Below are 23,369 nucleotides of genomic sequence, written 5' to 3' on the forward strand. Positions count from 1 at the left end.
GCCTTCCATACAGAGGTCGTGGAATGTGTTTGTTAAGTATTTGCAACAACGGAATCTCTCAGATCAAGTGAGAACAAGATATGGGAGTTTGGCACAATCAATACAAATGTTTCCACACACAACCAACCAGTCCTCTCTCCCCATCATCTAAATGTTTCCATAAAAATCCATGTTATAGAACAACAGAAGTCATTATTTTCTCTTTCCTTGAGAAGCTAGGCATCACTTTTGTTTTTTAGATGTTTTTCCTCAAAGTATTATAATAAACCTTTTGGGAGGCCCTGGGGAACTACTGGTTTATGATGACCAGACTGTAAAAAGTGAAAAAGAGTCTATTAGTGAAAAATGGGAAAGGACTTGACAAAGGTCAAAGAAACAGAAAAAGAGGTCATGGTGGCCGATCCATTTCTAAGGGGGATGCAGGGAAAGCAACGTTGTGATACCTCTTCCAGGATGCACCGCTGGGCTCCCCTGAACTGGCAGAAATCTCTCGCACTTCAACTCCAAATGCCAGATATGGGGAAGCCGTAATGAAATACAGCGCACTGTCCTCTACACTGTATGTCTTCCCTCTGCCACAGTAAGCTAGAAGCCATTTTTAAGAGTCTCACACTCTACCGACTGAACTAGCTGGGTGACCACATAGAAGCCATTTTTAATTAAGGAGATATTTCAAGCACACACACAAAATAATCACAGGAGCCTACTCCTCTACCGTCCGGAATTAACAATGTGAGCAAATACTAATATTTTTGCCATGTGTGCCTCAGCTTTTTAAAATTTCAACATGGCCCACTCCATCTCCTCCCAGGGCCCGTCCATCTCTTCCTCACTTAAGAAGGGAACCACCCATTTTGGATGATTATCCTTTCCTCTCAGATGTGTGTATTTTGCCACACATGTATGTATCTATAAAAACAGCATACAGGACTGCTTTGTTTTATGTAAATTTGAAATTAGATATGCACATCCTTCTGCAGACTTATTTTTATGCAACGTGTAAATCTGAGCTGTGTCTATTTTAATACAGGTAACACTAAGTTAATTCATTTTAACTGCTTCAAGCTTCATTTGTTTGAATATATCAGAATTTACTTATCTATTCCACTACTGATGGGCATTTGGGTTGCTTCCTCCTTACTGCGATTGCGAATGATGACCAAGGAACACTCTTGTGCGTTTCTATACGGTGCAGGATAGAAACAGACCTGCAGAGTCATAGATTTGTGCACAACCTCTGCTTCCACTCCTGCCAGCAGGGCTTGAAACTGCCCTTACTCTTCGTCCCCACCAGTGCTTGCCATTATCTGATGCAAATTTTCTTCCATGTGCTGAGGGTTGATGGCGGGGGGTGGCGGGGTGGGAAACATCATTGCTTTTATTTCCATTTCCATCATCACCAGTAGGCTCAATCTTTTTTCCAAATGTTGACCATTTGGGTTTCTTCTTTGGTGATTTTTCCTTCTATCCTTACATAGCACTGTTTTTATTCTTTTTTTTTTTTTTTTTTGCCTAAAAATTTTGTCTGATCTTAACTCTGTTCTTTATTCTTTCTCTCCATCTCTTTTTTTTCTTGCTCTCTTTAGAACTTTTCATCACCACCCCACTTTTCTTTTAACTCCTCAGTTTCAAACTTCCCACATAATATTTCACACATGTATCTCTTATAAACAGCAAAACGCTGGATTAAAAACATCTTATAATCTCTGTATTTTAATAGCTCAGTTTAATCTGTTTTCATTTACCACGATTACTCCTATATTTGGATTTTCCCTACCATTTTAACTTTCTTTCCCTCCTCTTTCCCTTCTTTGTACTTTCCTTGTTTTTATTGGATTGATGCAGCTTTTTAACAGCTCCTCTCCCCTTACTGGATTTGCAAGGTATACATTATATTTTTATACTTTAAATAATTATTTAAGTTATGGACTTGCATACTTAGAGATCTAAAGTTAATCAATAGCTTTCCCATGAGAAACAGAAAATATTCAGAGTACTTTATCTTTAGTCTACTGCTTCCCATCTTCCCTGTTACTATTCTTTAGCATTTAAAATTCAACTTGCTTTCAAAATAGTTTGTCTGTCTCATACATACACACTCCATGTCTGTTTAGATTTACCCATGTGTTTCCTTGACCACCATCACTTTTTGCATTTCACTCCTCTGAGTTCAACTTTTTACTTATTTAACAATATTTTTTAGTAATTCTTTCAGCAGTGGTCAGTTGGTAAATGTTCAAGTCTTCTGGTCTCATTTTGTCTGAAAATGTCTTTATTTCACCTTCATTCTTGCATGATAGTTTAAAAAGATATAGACTTCTAGCTTGACAGGTAATTTCCTTCGATCCTTTGAAGCTAGTGTTCCACTATACCTGGGTCTTACATGTGGCTTTTGGAGAAATTTCCTGTTAGTCTAATTGTCAATCTCCCATAGGTAACCTGCACTTTCTTTCTGGTAACTTTAAAATTTTTCTCTATCTATTTGATGCCTGCATTTCATTATGATGTACCTATGTGCAGACTGATTTTTATTTCTCTTGTTCAGGACTCAATGTCCTTATTCAATTTAAAGATGTAAGTATTCCTTCAGTTCTAAAACGTTTTTAGCCATTGTTTCTTCAAATATCACCCCTGTTCCATTCTTGTTAGTTTTCCTTTTTGAACTCCTATTAGCAATGTGTTGGAGCTTCTCATTGTGTCTTCCACATTAACCTCCCTTCCTAGTTTCTTTTTATCTGTCTGTACTGCATTCCAGGTGATTTTCTCAGATCTATTTTCCAATTAAATACATTTTTTTGGGCTGTGTCTAATATTACCTACAGTGTTTTAATTTTAATGGTAATATTCTTCATGTTGAGCTTAGAAATGATCTGTTCTTTCTCAAACACTTCTGTTGTTTTCCACAGATATTTCATCCTTTATGGTTATTATATCACTTCACATCTCTATATTTTAAACATGTTTATTTTATACTTTCTTTCAGTTTTTTAATTCAATTTTTGGGGATGCCATTATGCATATCCAACATGTATTGTTTTGGCATGCATTGTCTTCTGGGTGAATCCCATGGGTACTGGCTTATGGAAGGGACTGTGGGTAGTTTTAGCATTTGTAACTGCCATGCGTGTAAGCATTTCACTTGTTCTAGAGCAGGTTTTATGCTCTTTTCTCAGGTTAAATGTTTTTTTTACAAGACTCATACAGTTTAAATTTAGACTCCACATTTGATGTGGTGCAGGTTTGTGTTTCTTATTTCTTTCAGTTTCCTTGCCATGCTGGCTAGTTGGTTGAGTTTCATTGTCCTTGTTAATAGACAGTGAAATCTTTGCAGAGCTGTGGATTTATGCAGAGTGCTCTACTGGTAATTTACAAAAAGTAACATTATCAAGTGGCCAGAAAATTAGATATGGCATTTGTGAAGTTTTCAAAAAGTTTCCAGAGAGAGAGAGAGAGAGAGATTTAGATTGCAACATGAGGTAAAGTAGATGCCCAAGGAACATAACACAACATGAGTCCGGGCATGGTGGCTCACACCTGTAATCCTAGCACTCTGGGAGGCCAAAGTGGGAGGATCACTTGAGCTCAGGAGTTTGAAACCAGCCTGAGCAAGAGTGAGACCTCGACTTTACTAAAAATAGGAAAAAAAAAATTAGCCAGGTGTTGTGGTGCAGGCCTGTAGTCTCAGCTACTGAGGCTGCAGCAAGAGGATCGCTTGAGCCCAGGAGTTTGAGGTTGCCGTGAGCTAGGCTGATGCCACTGCACTCTAGCCAAGGTGACAGAGTGAGACTCTGTCTCCAAAAATAACACAATATGCATTTGACACTGTGCAGTTTTAAAAGTGCTCTCATACACATTTGTTTCCTTAAGCTGGCATCCTTGGCTTTGCCACAGCAGGGCCTAGAGATGCATGGCTCATGAGCCCTTCAGTGTGCTGGCTTTGTGATCCTGTAACTGTGTAACTTCTGAGACTCAGGCTTATCATATGTAAAATTAGAATACTCACAATAATTCCAACCTTTCAAGGATGTAGGAACCAATTGCATGAAAGTTCTTATATTTATAAACAACCAGATTTAAACCTAAGGCAATTCTAGAAGAAGAAGTTGGAAAAACTCTTATAGACATCAGCCTAGGCAAAGAATTTATGAAGACAACACCAAAAGCAATCACAGCAACAACAAAAATAAATGGGACATGATTAAATTAAAAAGCTTCTGCACAGCCAAGGGAACTCAATAAGAGCAAATAGACAACCTACAGAATGAGAGAAAATATTTGCATGCTGTACATCCAATAAAGGGCTGATAACCACAATCTACAAAGAACTCAAGAAAATCAGCAAGAAAACATCAAACCCCATTAAAAAGTAGGCAGCAGACATGAACAGAAGCTTCTCAAAAGAAGATAAACTAATTGCCAATAAACATATGAAAAAATGCTCAACATTATTAATCATCAGGGAAATGTAAAACAAAACCACAATGAGATATCACCTAACTCCAGTGAAAATGGTTTTTATCAAAAAGTCCCAAAACAACAGATGATGGCATGGATGCAGAGAGAAACGAACATTTACACACTGTTAGTGGGACTGCAAACTAATACAGCCTCTATGGAAAGTAGTGTGGAGATACCTCAAAGAACTAAAAGTAGACCTACCATTTGATCCAGCAATCTCACTGCTTGGTATTTACCCAAAGGAAAAAAAAGACATTATATAAGAAAGACACTTGTACTCTAACGTTTTATAAGCAGTACAATTCACAATTGCAAGATGTGGAAACAACTCAAGTGCCCATCAGTACATGAGTGGATTAACAAAATGTGGTATATGTAAACCATTGAATATTACTCAGTCACAAAAAATGGTGAACTAATACCTTTTCTAATAACCTGGATGGAACTGGAGACCATCCTTTTAAGTGAAGTATCACAAGAATGGAAAAACAACCATCACATGTACTCACTACTAAACTGGAATTAATAGATCAATACTCATGCACATATAGTAGTAAAATTCAATGGAAATCAAGCAGGTGAGAGGGGGAGGAGGGAATGGGTACATTCACACCTAACAGGTACAAAACACACTATCTGGGTGATGGACACAATTATACCTTTGACTCAAACTATACAAAAGCAATTCATGTAACCAAAATGTTTGTACTCCCGTAATATTCTGAAATTATTAAAAAAAATGCTTCTTGAGAGACCAATGATCACTTTGGTTGAAACAAACCAAGAAAAAAAATCAAACTCTTAAAATGACTCTTCAGGAAAACAATATTATGTCATTATAATTTTATTATTTCTATATATAGGATTGTAAATCTAGGAAAAAACCAGAGGTAATGCAGATTTTCAGAAGGTGAAAGTGACTTGCCTAGAGTGGAACATGAGAACTAAACACCTCCATGTCAAAGTGTTTCTGTTACCAGATGTGTTAACAAAACATCCACACACAGATTAAAGAGAGTCCTCAGATTCCACTTGCAAACAGATTAGAACGTTAATGTGTGATAACATACCCAAAGAAAGCTTTTCTTGCCACTTCAGTATGAATAGTATCTCTTTTTAACTCTTTCATGAAGTATTACCTAAATAACATGCCAGTCTTCCTGGGTACCAAGTGTGGTTTACCTACCATACACCACAGCTAAATTTCTTCTTGCTAATTTGCACAACACCCTATAAGGAATTATCTTCATGTTCATGATGAGGAATTTTAGGTACCCAATGAAGCCAGGATCCAAACCCAGGTTTTTTACTTCGAAACCCATGCTTTTTCCTCTCTCCATGCTGCCAGCCTGAGTAATAGTTTTTAGCTCTTTTTTCCAGAGTCACACAACTATAAAGAGATATTCAGCCCCTCCTATGTTTTGTTATTATAGTCACTCATTTGTTTATCCTTTGCTCCCCATTACGTGGTAAGACTTTGTGTTTTTGAATTCCGTTGCTGTTTCTACTGCATGAAATTGAGTTCTCTAAATGAAGAGTACTGAGTACTCAATATAGCTTGAAATTTCAAGAAAATAGGCCATCTTGAAAACACGTTTTACATCCCATCATTTTTGTATAATTAGATTAACTGTACAGAAATGTATATCCAAAGAAGTTGAAACAAGGGCAAGCTTCTGGGCATGATACTGGTATTAATTTTGTAATATTACTTCATGGAAATACTCTTTGTTACATGCTTTTATTCATTTTATAATTTTACCTCATTTTGAATAGAATAATGTAAAAATATACTGACTACTTTGGGAAAGAGAAGCAAGTTTGTATAATGCTTCTATAGAACAAAAGTAAACACATGACCAAAAATCACCCTTGATCAGTGGACTAATATAAAGACGGTAAGAGTTTATTGAGGTAGGAAACATCCTTGTATTAAAGTGAACATCAGACCTGAATAAATGACAGGTGCTAGCCTCTACTTCCGAACCATGGGCACTACTGTTTTTGCACATGTCATCCATATCCAAACATCTCATTTGTAGGAAAAGCATAAACTCTACTTTTGAATAAATACATACAACAGCCAATGTGGGCCTAGAGATCCAGTTCCAATTCTAAGGAGCTTGGGTTACAATCATGAAAACAATAGTTCCAAAATATTTTTAAAGAAACATTTTAATTGTTTCATAAACTTGAAATTTTGTCAAACTAGGAAACCAATTTTATTTGTAGCTATAATTTCATCTGGTCCTCTCTTAGAACATCCATTATACCAAACTAAAATCATATGATCATTTGGAAATAGTTTTAAAATATTAAATTAAAATCATCTAACTTCTCCAAATCTGTTTCACTTGGAACAAAAGTGAATAATCAGGAATTAGAAAATATTTTTTTCCTTGTTTCTGAGAGAATTTTGGATTAGAAATAGGGTTTAATTCCCAAATAATAGTAGTAATTAGAAAAAGCCCCATTAAAATCAGAGTGGGTAGGGGATTCACAATTTAAATTACTTGGATGCTGGCTAATTAAATTACCTAGCATCTAAACATTCTGAACAACTTTTTTGCCTACAAGACCCATGCTATATTGCCATCTTTACATGTCAACAGTGTTGCCCTATTTCATATTACGAGAATAGTCCACTGAACCTATTGGCCAATGGCTGTCAGAGGGAACACTCCTGTTTTGGTATTTAGGTAGTGGTTTACCAAGACACTACATAAAAAAATCAAAAAGCTTAGTCATTCAGTTACCTGGAAGTCCATCTGGCAGCAGCTGATTTGGGAAATTATTGCTCCAAACTAAATGCAATCCTAGAATCATATTCATGTTCTACTTTGCTAGAAGTCAGTATTTGATAAGCCCAAACTAGAAAGCATTTCAGGCTACAGATACCTGCAGAACTCGGAGGCTCTAAGTATCACTCTGAACACCTTCATGGACACCTCATGCAGTGGCCATCTATCACAGCGAGAGCACAAACAAAGCTCTTCCATCTTTTAGCGTCTAAATCTGTGGGATGGTTTGAACTTCCCATGCAGCCATTCTAGGCTCTCATCAGCAACCTCCATTCTAAACTCTCTTGTACTGATCTTGTCAAGGGCTCAGTTGAGCTCACCTTTCAGGGGGCTAGGTTTAAGGGCATGCCTACCACTCACTCCTTCATGGTTTCCTGAGGTGTTACCCCTGACATTCAGCCAGATCACTGGAGAATCACACAGGCAGGCCTCCAAGGCAGTGTATTTTCCAGAGATATTATTTAATGTTATGCCTCCACTGAACTCTGCCCCAGGAAACAGCCCTTTGTGGAAGATGCATCTCTTGCATCTCTGCAAGACAGCTGCTAAGGATGGATTCCAGTTTTTGTTACTCATCATCCTTATAAAGACACATGTGATACGGTGCCCTTGAACTTCGGACCTGGGAAAAGCTCAGTTCTTAATGCTAACTTCTACTTAAAGAATCTCTGCAAGAATTAAAAGCAGGGTATTGAAGAGATACTTGAACATCCATGTTACAGCACTATTCTTCACAATAGCCAACCCAAGTGTCTGCTGACAGATAAATGGATAAACAAAATGTGCTAAATGCACACAATGGAAAATTAGCCTTAAAAAGAAAGGAAATTCTGACACATGCTATAACATGGCTGAACCTTTGTGGTATTATGCTATGTGAAATATGCCAGTCGCAAAAACACAAATACTGCATGATTTCACTTACATGAGGGATCTAGAGTAGTCACATTCATAGACACAGAAAGCTGAATGGTGGTTACCAGGGGCTTGGGAGGTGAAAATCGGAAATTGTTTAGTGGGTACAGAGTTTCGGTTTTACAAGATAAAAAAGTTCCGGAGACTGGTTGTATAACAATATGATAATACTACTACTAAACAGTACATTTAAAAGAGTTAAAATGGTAAATTTTATGTTATGTGTATTTTATCATAATTAAAAATGTTTAGAAAATTAAAAAAAAAAAAGAATCTCCGTAACCCATGATTTTACCTGCTTACCTGCTATACTTTGCTAGCGATTAAGAAACTAAGATTTCTGTTTGATTATGTAACTTGTCTCAGGGTTCAGGTATTTCATTATTTCTTTTTTTATAATATATAAAATATCTCTATTCTCTATTTTCGCAACTTGCTTTTTTTTATCTTGATAGATTTTTAGTCTTACTGGATCTGTGTTTTTACTGTAAGCTGCACCAAATGCTTTTCGAAAGCAGGAAGGGTAAAAATTCTTTACTAAACCATGATTTCAAAAAGCCACTCAAAAACAGTTCCTCAAAGACCTGCCTGTTGTAGTTTTGGTACCCTTAAGAGGAAGGGAAAATAGAACTACCTTTATCACACCTTTCTCCTTTCATGAACTCACATTTAACAAATGTGATCCTTTCACATTGGCTGATTTTATAAATGCCAAAGCACAAGAGGTTCCCAACTCTTCCACCTATGGTCTAGGAAAAGTACAATGACTTTTTTTTCCTTAAGATCCTTTAGTAATATTGCACTAAACCACATTTTGTCAACTAAACACCTTTTAGGTATGTAAGACATGACTTTATTTAAGAAGGAACTGCAAAAAGAAACCTTTGAGATATTTCCCATTAGCCCTTGGATTAAACAGTAGGCAACTCTCACCATTCCGAAGGTCTGTGTCAGTCCCCTGTGTGGTAGGGTTGCTTATCTTTCTCTGACTGAGTTTTGTATGATGCATGGGTCCACAGTTACGTGAGTGGGAAATAAATACCCGGCAGCAAACAGGAACAGGTAAATCCAACGGATTTCACAGACTCTGAGCTGTTCTTTTCTTTGTAGTTACAAACAAAACAAAGTGCTGCTCAATCAGGGCTGAACGTCCTTAAGTCTCTGGAATCTCAAGAAGAGGCCTCTCAATAAATATTTTTGCTAACATGCTATTTATGACTTTCAATGCACTGCCTCTAGGAATGTGTGCTTGTGTGTGTCACGCTGGCAGAATGCAGGCAGCAACAGTGCCAGTCTCACAAGAGAGAGCTAAGTAACTTAAGTAGTGTGGCGCACAACATAATCACAGCAGATCTGAAAGACCAGACCTTACATCTGATACTGCAAACCACATCATTATGTTTGAATAAATCTAACATCTTGTTACATGGTCAGTGTAACAGATGGTCCATGTCTCAGGCTTGTTATTTTCCTAAGAAACAGCATGCAGAAATAGTTTTTTAATTCCTTTCAAACCTTAATTAGAATAAAAATGACCTTGATTTGAACATTCAAATTATTCCAGTTTACTGTTTAATTTTTTTTCAGTCTTACTAGATTTTTCCTTCACCGACAAACAAGATGTGTCTGTAGGAGGACCATTTTGCTAGTTGCAGCTCTGATGTCTGTTCATTTTTATAGCATCGACATAATTTGTTTACAACCAGGGTATAACTCGGCCATTAGGTCTAGGAAGTGCTTGAGAACGCTATTGTGGTTTGCCCCGCAGGACTAATGTGTTGGAGAGACTGGTGTCCCACCAGTCTCTATGACATTCATCTATTCTTTATTAATTTTACATGGTCAATTCCAGTAATAGTTAAAAACAAATTCAGTGTTTTGTTTGTCACCTTAACGGATGTTCTAGAAGGGATATGTTTTCACAGAACTGCCTTTGGACTTCAGCATTACAATTTCCACTGACTTTAATGGATATTATACAGATCAGAACAACCCATGACAATCCAAAAATCTAGAAGGGGCTTGGTTACATGGCAACCATAATTTACCACTGACAGTCCTAGAAGTCTGGGAAATTTTTTTTTTTTTTTACCATATATATAGTATTTTTTAAAACATTCCTTTGTATCAGAGATTTACACACACACACACACACACACACGCATGCATGCACGCGCACACATAGAGAGAGAGAGTGTTAGCAGTTTCTTTTGGGTACAAGGATATGTGTTTTTTTCATAGAGGAAAAAAATCATGCAGCTATATAACCTACTGTGAAAATTCAGATTTTAGATACAGTTAAATTTGGGGTATCTGTGATAAATCACATTACAAAAATGTTTTGGCTTGGCCAAAGGTTTAATCTTAGTATTCACTGAACTGTGAATTTCCCCAGGCAGGCCAGTAACAATATAATTCACTTTAAAAAAGTGATTTCTAAGCAACTTTTCAGGACTCTGCTTATTGCATCTTGTGAGGCACTCTTTTCCCCGAGACATGTGACTAGATGCTGCACACTAAAATAAAGCAAGGAACGCACACGGCAACCTGAAGATCAAAGAAGAGTAACAGCTCACTGTACATGCTCTATACCGACACTGGGGGCTTTTGCACAGGCAAATACACGAACATCACTGGCATCTCCTCCTACTGGAAGGCCCTTCTCCCAGACGTCCACCTAGCAGAAAGTCACCGGACATTTTTAGATTTAATAAACCAAATTTTTTGATTCTAGGGTATGGTAAGGAAGTTTATATATGTCCTTGATAAAGGAGCAGGCTCTAGTTCTTGATTAGAGTACAGTGATCTACTTATTCCAACAAATTTTTTGGAAAGAAAGTCTAACTTCACTCAAAACAGTATTCTAGTATTTTAACCTAGGCATTCTAGTCTCAGAGCCTGCACTCTGCACTGCTTCAGAATTGCTACACATATAGAAAGGATACAAAAGAACAATATTTTCTAGAGAAAGAGTTTTTTTTTTTTAAATATCAAGCCTCCTATTTGTAGGCAGTGTAGACTTTAATACTAATCTCTGCAGATTTGATGGTATATGGACCTCAGATGGTTAAATATTACAGAAGACAGAAAACCTTCAGTGAGCTATCATTGCTTCATACAAGGACATTTTGGGTATAAACTTAAAGATATTGTTTAATTCCAGTGCATGATCAGTTTCCTCACTTATATAAAGGGGCCATAAAAAGGTAGGATTCCTACTTGATAACTACTGAATTGCAAGAATGTGAACAGAGTTAATTGCTGATCTAGAAACCTTACTAGACTATTGTTTGGGTAAAGGGTGACAGCAGATCACTTTGTCTTACTATTTTTTTATGTCTGTTGCCTAGGAGCAGTGAGCGTTAAGGCTAATGCCTCCAAAGTGTTAGCTCCCTGTGATTCCTGAGCAGGAAGGAGCCCAGTCCCCAGCCAAGCACAGGGCTCCTGGCACCTTCTAAGAGAAAGAGGTGAGTATGACGCGAGCCCCTCCCTCACTGTGATGCTCTGCACAAAGAACTGGGGGAGGGAGGGTGTGAAGGAAGGGAAGGGGGCAGCCAGTTGGCAAACTGGCAGCAATGTTTCCTGCAACAGTGAAAAGCAGCAGCGATGGTATGGTCTGAGTGTGTCCCCGAAAGGCATATGTTGACACTTAATCACCAATGTGATAGTGTTAAAACAGACTGAATGTAAGAAGCAGATAAGAGAATGCAACTGTCTTCATTTAAGCCAGATTAAAGGTATTTGCAAAAAGGCACATGCTCGGTCACTCTCTCTCTCGCCCTTCCACCTTCTGCCATGAGATGACACAGCTAGAAGGCCCTCACCAGATGTGGCCCCTTGACCTTGGACTTCCTGGCCTCTAGAACTATAAGAACTAAATCTCTGATCTTTGTAAATTATCCAGTCTCAGGTATTCTGTTATAGTAGCATAATATGGATTATGACAGCTGGTCAGTGAGAGTTCCAAATATATACAGTATTTGAAAACCATTACTAGGCTTCTAAGGTCTGCATGTAACTGCCCGAAAAACCAAGTTCCACGGTTGATATAGAAGCCTTTATGTAGCTGAAAAATTCTGAGCTTTAGACTGAGAGACTTCTGGGTTCAAAATTTTGAGCCTTGCTCTCTTTGTCTTTAAAAGAGGAGACATAATAAATGCCCACCTCACAGAGCTGTGAGGCTTACACAGGACAGACTATTGAAGACAGCGTTTAGCATAATGTCTTTCATAAGGGGGCACAGAGATGTCCCTGATGATGTTAGGCAAAGTTGCCACACCTGTAACTATGTATGTTAGCTTGGGCAACTCTCCTACTGCACTGCTAATGATCCAAATGCGCAGGTGTGCTTTAATAAGGAGGCTGAGGGTGTCCAAATACGACCTCCTTTTTTGTTTGTTTCCCTTCATTCTCTACTTCAGTGGTCCCCAATTTTTTTGGCACCAGGGACCAGTTTAATGGAAGACAATTTTTCCATGGACTGAGGGGGGGGGATGGTTGCAGGATGATTCAAGTGCATTACATTTATTGTGCACTTGATTTCTATTATTATATTGTCACTTGCCACTCACTGATAGGGTTTTGATATGAGTCTGCAAGCAATTGATTTATTATGGTCTCTGTGCAGTCAAACCTCTCTGCTAATGATAATTTGTATTTGCAGCCACTCACCAGTGCTAGCATCACCACCTCAGCTCCACCTCAGATCATCAGGCATCAGATTCTCATAAGGAGCACAATCTAGATCCCTCGCATGTGCAATTTACAGTAGGGTTCGTGCTCCTATGAGAATCTAATGCCCTGCTAATCTGACAGGAGGTGGAGTTCAGGTGGTGATGTGAGCAATGGGGAGCGGCTGTAAATACAGACGAAGCTTCACTCACTTGCCTGCCGCTCACCTCCTGCTGGGCAGCCCGGTTCCTAACAGGCTGCAGACTGGTACTGGTCTGTGGGCCGGTGGTTGGGGACTGTGGCTCTACTTGTTTCTTTCAGAAAAGTATCAATTGTCAGAACCCAAGGAAAATTAAATAACCTCTTCAGAGCCCTCCCACACACAACCCTATTAAATTAGCTTGGGATTCATGAGTGGACGTGGAGAAGAAAACAAAACCAAAATCAACTCTCATGTGTGATACAATAAAAATGGATAAGCACGTGGCTCAATTCTGGTTCTAGGAGTGTCCAAAGACACAAGTTCAAAAACACTTCACATATCAAGACACATTCAAATGTGTTCCCCTCCTTCAAGCAAGAGTGGGGCCACCAAAGCTTCTCGACACGTCTTGTGACCTTTGTCAGGGGAGGAAGCCTGGAGCCCTCCTTGGTTTTATAACTGACTGATCCATTCCTCACCACCTGCCCCGGTCTTGCAGTAGAATCACTGCATAAAAAACAACTCTTCTGTATCACATTTTCAATAAAGAAGTTTACTCCAGTGATTTTATATTGAAAAGTATTTTTAGATGAAGGGACCAAAGCCCTTGAGCACGTTAACTGAGGTAAAAAGCAATATGCTAATAATAGCCACACTAAGCCTCTTAAAGGTAACTTGTGATCTTAAACTGTTTTTGACTTTTATTCAAAAATGAAAAAATAGCTCTCTCTAGTTAGCCAGAATAAAGATTGGATATATTTCTTGCATCATAAGTACCCTATCTGATCCCAATATAGGTATAGCTTAAACAGTTCATTCCATCTGCAGCCTCATATTTGTTTTGCTTTAATTTCATGCTATACTGGCAATTACCCAGCTTCATTAACTCCTTAGGAAATTTCTCAAGTACACTACAAGAAAAAGCATGCAAGAAATAGTAACATATATCAGTATTCTTGAAGTAAAATTAGAAAGAAGTCTACAAAAATGGATCCTTTTTATTAAGCTCACATGGTAAGCCCAGAAAAACATAAGGGAAATATAAGGGAAATATAAGGAAAATCCACACTAGGAACCTTGCTTCCAATCAACGTGCCAGAAAGAGTACTAATTAACAAACCCAAAACAGTACTGAGTGCCAGTTACATATAAAGTATTTTGTTAGACACAAAATATGGGTAACTTAAAAAAGTATGCTTTCTGTTCTCTAGTTTACAGTATATCTGGAGTAATAAACATACATGAACACAAAAAGTGCCAAATGATCAATATAGAAAAAAAGTGCTGTAAAGAGTTTGGTGGTGGAAAAGCCTCCCTTGATGTCACTCTTTAACAGGAAGAGGAAGCATCACGGAGGAAGTATGCTTTGGGTTGGCTTGCAGGAAGGAGAAGGAAGATGTTAGGAGCAAACGCACAGAAGTGGAAAGACAGGACGCCAAGGGGAGAGAAAGGTTAATTTGGCTGGTGCAGAGTTTATGCAGAAAAGCGGCTGGAAATCATGTTAGAAATAGCATTTTAAAATTAATTAGTTCATCAAGTACTTAACTAATGCCAGACAGTCTTCTAGGTTCTGGCAATGGACAGGTAAACCAGAGAGGCCAGGCTCCTGCTCTCCCAGAGCCTAAATCATGGGGGCAGGAGACCTACTGCAGAGAGAACAGACATGTGATGATATAAGGAGGAAGGGGCAGAGGGGTCTATCCTAGATCTGGTGGTGAGGCAAAATCTGTCTGAACAAGGAATATTTGGAGCTCAGACAAGAAAGTTAGAAGAGCCATCCTCCTGTACAGAGTGAACAGCAAGTGAAAAGGACATAAGTCAAGGATGAGCTTGGATCCTGGAGACACCAAAAGGAAGTCAATGTGGCTAACCAACGGCACTAGGTAAACCTCCTGAAGGAATCCATTCAAACTCCATCTGTTTTAAATACTACTCTTGTTGCTGTACACAAAGATAAGGGTATGTTATCTGAGCCATGTTCTCTGGCAATACTGCAGGTAGAATTTCTTCACAACGCTACCTTCTCTTTTTCTGCTGTCCCACCCATCTATCCCCCCTACCAGTGGCTGGAGCAGTGCTTGGTACATTGAACTTGCTCAATGAATATTTGCTGCATGAATGGACCGAATTAATATCACTTATCTCCTTCACCCAAGAGTGGTCCAAAATGAGAGGCACTGTTTGGTGAAAAAGAAGACAGCTCAGGAATTGAGTTAGGAAGTCTAGCCTCAGCCCTAGTATTTTTTAATTTTTAAAATCTTTTTAATTTTTAATAATTATGGGTACATGATAGTTGTATATCTTTAGAGGGTACTTGTGAGGTTTTGATACAGGCATACAATGTGAATTAATCAAATCAGGGTAATTGGGGAATCCATCACCTCAGGCATTTAACATTTCTTTGCATTAGAAACATTCCAGTTCCACTTTTTTAGTTATTTTAAAGTATACCTTACTTATTGTTGATTATATTCACTTTGTTGTGCTATCAAATATTGTTCATTCTAACTATTTTTGCACCCTTTAGCCATCCCCACTTCATCCTTCCTTCCTCATAACCCTTCCCATCTTGTGGTAACCATCATTCTACTCTCCGTCTCCATGGGATCAACCATTTTAAAAATTTAGCTCCCACATATGAGATTTGTCTTTCTGTGCTTGGCTTATTTCACATTTAACATATGTTCTGCAGTTTCATCCATGTTGTTGCAAATGGCAGGATTTCACTCATTTCTTGTGGCTATGTATTATAATATTTCATTATGTACATGTACCACAACTTCTTCACCCATTCATCCATTGATGGACACTTAGGTTGATTCCAAATCCTGGCTATTGTGAATAGTGCTGCAACAAACATAGGAGTACAGATATCTTTTTGGTATACTGAATTCTCCTTCTTTGGACATATACACAGCACTGGGATTGCTGGGTCATATGGTAGTGTTATTTTCAGTTTTTTGAGAAACCTGCATACTGTTCTCCATAGTGCTTGCGCTAATTTACATTCCCACCAACAACGTATGATGGTTCCCCCTTTCCCCACATCCTCCCCAGCATTTGTTATTGCTTGTCTTTTTGATAAGAACCATTTTAACTAGGGTGAGATGATATTGTAGTTTTGATTTGCATTTCTCTAATGACTAATGATGTTGCACATTTTTCATATACCTGTTGGCCATTTGTATGTCTTCTTTTGAGAAATGTTTACTCAGATCCTTTGCCCATTTTTAATTGGATTATTTGATTTCTTTCTATCAAGTTGTTGGAGCTCCTTACATATTCTATTAATAGTTATTAGTCCCCTTGTCAGATGGGTAGTTTGCAAATATTTTCTCCCATCCTGTGGGTTGTCCCTTCCCTTTGCTGACTGTTTCCTTTGCTGTGCAGAGGCTTTTTAGCTTGATGTGGTCCCATTTGTCCAATTTTGCTTCGGTTGCCTGTGCTTTGGGGGTATTACTAAAAAAGTCATTGCCCAGACCAATGTCCTGAAGCATTTCCCCAATGTTTTCTTTTAGTAGTTTCATAGTTCCAGGTCTTCGATATAAGTTTTTAATTTATTTTGATTTAATTTTTGTATATTGTGAGAGATAAGGGTCTAGTTTCATTCTTCAGCATATGGATATCCAGTTTTCCCAGCACCATTTATTGAAGAGACTGTCCTTTCCCCACTGTATGTTCTTGGCATCTCTGTCAAAGGTAAGTTCACTACAGATGTGTGGATTTTTGGGTTCTTTAGTCTGTTCCATTGGTCTACATGTCTGTTTTTATGCCAGCACCATGCTGTTTTATGCCAATACCATACTATAGCTCTACAGTATAATTCAAAGTTAGGTACTGTGATTCCTCCAGTTTTGTTCTTTCTCCTCAAGATGGCTTTGGCTATTTTGGGTCTTTTGTGGTTTCATATAAATTTTAGGATTATTTTTTCTATTTCTGTGAAGAATGTCATAGGTATTCTGATGGAGATTGCATTGAATCTATAGATTGTTTTGGGTAGTATGGACATTTTAACAATATGGGTTCTTCTAACCCATGAGCATGGACTATCTTTCCATTTTTCCACATCCTCTTCAATTTCTTTCACCAATGTTTTATACTTTCCATTTATAGAGACCTTTCACTTCTTTGGTTATATTTATTCTCAGGTATTTTATTTTCTTTGTAGCTACTGTAAATGGGATTACTTTCTTGATTTCTTTTTCAGATTGTTTACTGTTGGCATATAGAAATGCTATTCATTTTTTTATATTGATTTTGTGTCCTGCAAATTTACTAAATTTATTAGTTCTAATAGTTTTTTTGTGGAGTCTTTAGGTTTCTCTAGGATATAGGATCATACTGTCTGCAAACAAGGATAATTTGACTTCTTCATTTCCAATTTGGATGTCCTTTATTTCTTTCTCTTGTCTGAATTCTCCAGCTAGAACTTCCAGTACTATGTTGAGTAACAGTGGTAAAAGTAGGCATGCTTATCTTGTTCCAGGTCTTAGAGGAAAGGCTTTCAGCTTTTCCCCATTCAGTATGACACTAGCTGTGGATCTGTCACATATGGCTTTTATCATGTTGCGGTAAAAGTTCCTTCTGTACCCAGTTTTTTGAGAGTTTTTATCATGAAGGAATGTTGAATTTTACCAACTGCTTTTTCAGCATCAATTGAAATGATTATATGGTTTTTGTCCTTTGTTCTGTTGATATATCACATTGACTGATTTGCATATGTAGAACCATCCCTGCATCCCTGGGATGTATCCCAATTGATCATGATGAATAATCTTTTTAATGTCTTCTTAAACTTGTTTGCTAGTATTTTGTTGAGGATGTTTGCATCTATGTTCATCAGAGATACTGGCGTATCATTTTCTTTTTTTGTTGTGTCTTTGTCTGGTTTTGGTATCAGGGTGATGTAAGTCTTATAGAATAAGTTCGGAAGTATTTCCTTCTCCTTGATTTTCTGGAATAGTTTAAGTAGGATTGGTATTGAATCTTCTTTGAATGCAATAGAATTCAGCAGTGAAGCTATTGGGTCTTGGACTTTTCTTTGATGGGAGATTTTTTTATTACTGCCTCTATCTTGTCATTTGTTATTGGTCTATTCAGGTTTTGGATTTCTTCGTGGTTCAATCTTGATAGGTTGTATGTGTCTAGTAATTTATATATTTCTTCTGGGTTTTCCAGCTTATTGGCATATAGTTGCTCGTAGTAAGCTCTAATGAGCCTTTCGATTTCTGAGGTATCAGTTGTAATGCCTCTTTTTTAACCTCTGATTTTATTTATTTGGGCCTTCTCTCTCTGGCTAAAGGTGTGTTAATTTTGTTTATCTTTTTAAAAAACCAACTTTTTGTTTCATTAATCTTTTGTATTTTTTTGTTTCAATTTCATTTATTTCTGCTCTGATCTTTATCATTTTTTTTCTTCTACTAATTTTGGGTTTGGTTTGCTCTTTGTTTTCTAGCTCTTTGAGAGACATCATTAGATTATTTATATGAAGCTTTTCTATTTTTTTGATATAGGCATTTATTGCTATAAACTTTCCCCTTATTACTGCTTTTGCTATATCCCATAGATTCTGATATATTGTGTTTTCATTTTCATTAGTTTTAAGTAATTTTAAAATTTCCTTTTAATCTCTTCATTGACCCACTAATCATTCAGGAGCATATTGTTTAATTTCCATGTGTTTGTATATTTTCCAATGTTCCTCTTATTATTTCTAGTTTTATTCCACTGTGGTCAGAGAAAATACTTCATATGATTTCAAATTTTTTGTGGCCTAACATATGGTCTATCCCTCAGAATGATCCATGAGTTGAGATGTGTATTCTGCAGCTGCTGGATGAAATGTTCTATAAATACCTGTCGGGTCTGTTTGGTCTACAGTGCAGGTTAAGTCCAATGTTTCTTTGTTGATTTTGTCTGGATGATCTGTCCAATGCAGAAAGTGGAGTGTTTAGGTCTCCAACAATTATTGTATTGGGGTCTATTTCTCTGTAGCTCTGATAATATTTGCTTTATATATTTGGGTGCAAATATATTTAGAATTGTTATAATCTCTTCCTGAATTGACCCTTTTATTGTTATATAATGACCCTGTCTCTTTTTACAGTTTTTGTCCTGAAATCTATTTTGTCTGATAGAAGTATAGCTACTCTTGATTTTTTTTCAGTTTCCATTTGCATGGAAAATCTTTTTACATCCCTTTATTTTCAGTCTATGTGCATCTATATAAGTGCGTTTCTTGTAGACAACATATGGTTAGCTCTTTTTTTAATCCATTCAGCCACTCAATGTCTTTTGATTGGAGAGTTTAGTCTATTTACATTCAACGTTATTATTGATAGGTAAAGACTTACTACTGACATATTATTATTTGATTTTTGGTTGTTTTGTGGTCCTCCTTTCCTTCTTTCCTCCTTTGTTAAAGGTGATTTTCTCTGGTAGTGTGTTTTAATTTCTTGCTTTTTATATCTTGTGTATCTGTTGTAGATTTTTTGATTTCTGGTCCTTCTCTGTGTTGTCTTGAAGTTCAGTGAGTTTTTTCAGGACAGCTATTTTGAATTGTTTGAAAGATCACCTATTTCCATCACTCTGAGATTGGTCACTGGTACCTTATTTAGTTCATTTGGTGAGGTCCTATCTTCCTGGATGTTCCTGATGCCTGTCGATGTTTGTCAATGTCTGGGCATTGAAGAGTTAGGTATTTATTTTAATCTTCACAGTTAGGGCTTGTTTGGACCTGTCCTTCTTGGGAAGGTTTTCCATATACTCAAAGGGAATTGAATGTTTTGGTCTAAAACTCTGGTCACTGCAGCCATATCAGCATTGAGGATGCCCTAAGCCCAGTAATGCTGTGATGCTTGGAGACTCCTGGTGAGCTTGGGTAAGATACACGAGAATTCCCTGGATTACCAGGCAAAGTTTCTCACTCTCTTCCTTCACTCTCTGTGCTGGGCTGCTGGAGCTGGAGGAGGAGTGATGTGGGCACTCCCTCGTGGCCACCAGCTCCAGGTCACACCTGAGGCCGGCCCGGTCTCACCCAAAGCCAATGGTGACTGTTGCCTGGCTACAGTTTATTCAAAGCCCAAAGGCTCTTTAGTCAGCAGGTGGTGAATCCTGCCAGGACTGGGTCCTTCCCTTCAGGGTAGCACGTTCCCTTCTGGCCCAGAATGGGTCCAGAAATGCCTTATAGGAACTAAGGCCTGGACTCACGGGCTTCAAGAGTCTGCTTGGCACTTTATTTTACTGTGGCTGAGCTGGTACCCAAGTTGTATAACAAAGTCCTCTGAACTTTTGTCTTTCCTTCTGCCAAGTGGAAAAAGACTCCCTGAGCCACACTGCCTGTAGCCGGGGCAGGGGTGACGTAGGCACTGGCTCTGCAGCCCCTGCTGGTGTCTCACTGGGTCATGTTCACCCCAAGTCCACTGGCTCTGAGCCAGCACAGCCACAGGAACTGCCCAGGGATGCAGCCTTTGTGGTCCGACTGCCTTAGGAATTTAGTCCAGGCCCCAGGCTGCGTTTTGTAAGCCGTTGGTAGAGTCAGCCATAATTGGGATTTGGGGGCAGGGGACACAATTTCCCTTGGCCGGACTCATCAAAATATTCCCTCCATGGGCACCAGCAGAATTCTGCCCTGTGCTGTGTTCCCCTGTGGCAGGGTGGCCCTAGTTTTCAATGCAAAGTCCCACAATCACTTCATTCTCCCTTCCCCTGGGCACACAGATTCTCTCTGCACTGGGTGTGCTGGTGTGGCACTGCCAGGGGACTGGGGAGGGGAGGCGTAGGCAACCCAAGACAGGCTCTTCTGCCCTCTCCAGTGCCTCTTTCCTTGATATAATGTTAAAACCAGGATGCATAATAGCTCACCTGATCTTTGGTTCTTCTGAAGGTGTTTGCTTGTGTGGATAGTTGTTGAATTTGATGTTCGTGCGGGGGGAGGATCCCAGGAGGTTTCTGTTTGGCCCTCCCGCCCCCAGATTCTCTATCTTAAATGACTACTCCCCTCCTCGGTGTTTCCACCCTTCCTAGGCGAGGGCAGTCCCTATCTTTTGCAAGCTCAATCCAGGAACTCCTCTCCACATGAGCAGGAGCTCAGGAGCCCCATCACAGCCGAGTTCCCCATTTCTTCCAGAACTTCCCTCCTCTCGCTGCCTCTGCTGAAATGTCTGGAAGTGACTTTTTACTCCATTTCTAATTCTTATCACTACAATAGGTTGACACAGAGAAAGAAATGCTGTTTAAAAAGGGGGCAGGGAGAGGAGGGAAGAAAATACCTCCTGTTTTGGGAACTATATCTACCTTTCCTCTGTCCCCATACATGACTGAATGGCTACTTCTTGTTTGCAACCTATAATCCCTCCTTAGGCCCCACTGCGCCCTGCCCTAGACCCCCTCTGTGGGGCCTCCTTCAGGCGGTAATACGGTCTCCATACACTCCTCCTATGCAAAAGAAAGATAATTCCATTCTGTGGTGCCTCTGCCCTTTGCAGACAAGGATGGACCACGGTTCTGCTTAGGGTATCGCTTTCCTTTATTCAGGAGTCTCAAACTCAACTGTCTCCAAGGCCCAGGTAAGAGTGAAGAGGGCCAGGCACACGCCAGCCGGCAGCACTGGGGTCTCTGATGAACCGGGCAGCACCGGTGCCAACTCAAGGGCAAGCTGCTCCTCCCACCCAACAGACAAGATGGCCAGACCACGGCCCTCCAGCTGCTGGGACAAGGCCTGGGTTTTCACGGGGTCCAATGGAAAAAATAAGGCACAGAAGGAAGATTTTCTTCTTTTAAAGTTTATTCCCTCGTACTTACCCAGAAGTAAGAAAAAATGGAAATCTCAGAAGCCTGCTGGGTTTTCAATGATAGGAAAAGAGGTGTCTGTGGGGTGGGGAAGAAGGAGAGAGATGGAAGGGAGGAGGAAGGGAATGGGAGAAGGAGAGAAGAGAAGGAGAAGGCAGGGAAGGGAGAAGAGAGGAGGTTCAGACCCTGGAAATGTCACGGAACAGTTTCCCAGTGAGCCCAGGGGAAGTAAGACATCCTAATTTGAAAGCAGCAGAAAGGGAGGTGAGCTGGGGGGAGGGGGGGAAGCAGAGGGAGGCAATGAAGAGGAAGTTGAGGTTCATCCCACTTCTCCTGGCTTCTCTCATCAGAACTCCTGTCCCTCTTCCATCACTGACCCTGACCCCGCTGCAGCTCAGGGCCAGGCATAGAAGTCGCCTCCAGTGGCTCAGGAGTATTAGTCACTCCCTGGGGTGGGGAGAGGGTTGCCACATTGTAACTCTGATCACCCTTGGCCTCCCTGGGATACTCTGATCCCAGCCTCCACGACAGTGAGACAGACTTTGGAACCACAGCCCATTTTGAAGCCAGGCCTGGCCTCCTGGAACTTCGGAATGTGAGATGCAGAGGGACCTCACTGGCACTGCGTCACTGGCAGAGTGGGCTGCAGAGAGCCCTCACTGAGGATAACCAGACTATGCCAGCATATGGTCCCAGCACCGGGGAACACAAAGGGACGGCCCCATGAAAACATGAGAGGAAACAACTGGCGACAACTTAGCTGTGTACTTTTCTAATGGCGCTGCCATCGCACAGCCAGTGCTTAAGGCACAGGATGGTGTGGGCTGAACTCACCTCCCTCACCTCCCCCCTCAGCAGGACGCTCACAGAGGCTCAGGGAGTGGCACGAAGACTCAGCCCCTCTCTTACTCTCACCAGCAGTCTCTGAACCCAAATAATAAAAGGTTCAGACCACGGGCTGCTACGTGAGACAGTATAAACATGCCTTTAATATACTTTTAATTTTAAAATATTGGCCAAGACATAAAAGAGAGTGTAACACTGAACCTTCATTCCAGAAATTAAAAAAAAAAAAAAATCAAAAAAAAAAGTCATTACAGGCTTCAGTGGGAGTTTTAATATGTGCATTGAATTGATAAGAAATTTGAATACTTGCAGCGATCTGTAGCAATATATGATAAGCTATTTCAAGGTAATATTGAATAATTAATCATTTAATATATATTTGAAAAGTTTTGAGTTTATAATAAGAAAAGTTCTATGTTAATTTAAAGTATTAACGCCTATCTTTATCCCAATGTTTAATAAAACATGGGAAAGAATGTTTCCTTTATTATTTCCTACTTCCTGCCGTTCCTCCAACTCCAATGATTCCAGTACGGGAGGACGAGATCTTTGGGGACTGTCAGATCTGTTTCACAGTTGAAGGCAAACACAAATGATCAACCATTAAAGTTTCATTCCTGTTTTAAAGATAGCAAGGCCCCTGTTCATGAAAACCACACATCCCCATATCATGCTTCTTTATCATA

General features: G+C 39.3%; 1 protein-coding gene across 3 annotated transcripts in view; it reads right to left on the minus strand.

Annotated features, from left to right (window-relative positions):
• NR3C2 (nuclear receptor subfamily 3 group C member 2) overlaps positions 1-23,369 on the minus strand; it is a 325,725-nt gene that overhangs the window by 40,436 nt on the left and 261,920 nt on the right. The window lies entirely within an intron of this gene.

This window comes from Lemur catta, chromosome 5, assembly GCF_020740605.2.
Source record: "Lemur catta isolate mLemCat1 chromosome 5, mLemCat1.pri, whole genome shotgun sequence".
NCBI classification, from domain to species: Eukaryota; Metazoa; Chordata; class Mammalia; order Primates; family Lemuridae; genus Lemur; species Lemur catta.